Consider the following 1,037-nt stretch of genomic DNA (forward strand, 5'->3'; position numbering starts at 1 on the left):
GGGCAAGGGGGGATGGGAAACACGGGAACGGGAAGTTATTAAAATTTTTGAATCCTTGTACTGGATTGCTAATGTCTAAAAAAAGGGTAGTAACTCCTGGTTCTCTCTCTAGCGGCTGATGCTGTGAAGGAAAAGGGCCACGCTTGTCATCATGGATGTTGGGGTTTTGTTGCCCTGGTGGGTCGACATCCAGGGTAAGAAACTTTTTTTTATTTAGAATAGATACACTGATAAAGTGAAAAAACATTTTATGTTCAAAGGCTGAGTAAACAGTTTTTGCGTCAATTTATACCCGGGTTTTAAGTATTAAGCTCTACTTTTTTCAAGATTTTGGATTTCCAGGACACCAAATTTTAGCATTGGGTTGAAATGGATTTTTTTTTCTTATAAAACCTTTTTCCCTATTTTGGTCTCCTTTTTTTTAAGTGTTCATGAAATGGGTTTTGGGATGCCTTTGTATCTCTGATTGATTTTTTTTTCATTATTTAAAAAAGATCAAAGCCAAATGTTTTTTCTGAATACTTTTTCTTTACTTATTTAGGTTTTCTTTTTTTCCCCTTTTATCCCCAAAAAAAAAGATTTTTTCCCGCATAACTGCTTGTAACAATCAATTTCAGCTCATTTTTATCTTTTTCAAAAACTTTTTTGCATTTACAAACCTGTTACAACTAAATTGATCTAATGCAAAATGCTTTTTTTTACTTTTTGATGAGGAGCAAGAAAAAACACTCCTTCGGGGTGCTGTGCCCAGCTAAGTCTCGTTTGTTATCAGTCATGTATTGGACAGGGAGTTCGCTCTGTGTACTTGGGTCGCACCAAACCACCACCACATCAAGGCCGGCTCCTTGCATCAAAAACCCTTTACTACGTCTCACCCATCAAGGGGTTTCATGGAACTGAAATGTTCAACATTGGGGGAGGTTTCTTCCATGAGAAGATTAAACCAAGAGTGGGTGTGTCCTTTAATACCCCTCTCGTGAATTCATTTTTTTTTCCTTCTAACTCCCCCCCTTTTTTTTCAGGGTTATTATCTGTTT

This window comes from Penaeus monodon, chromosome 30 (assembly GCF_015228065.2).
Source record: "Penaeus monodon isolate SGIC_2016 chromosome 30, NSTDA_Pmon_1, whole genome shotgun sequence".
In the NCBI taxonomy this organism is placed as follows: domain Eukaryota; kingdom Metazoa; phylum Arthropoda; class Malacostraca; order Decapoda; family Penaeidae; genus Penaeus; species Penaeus monodon.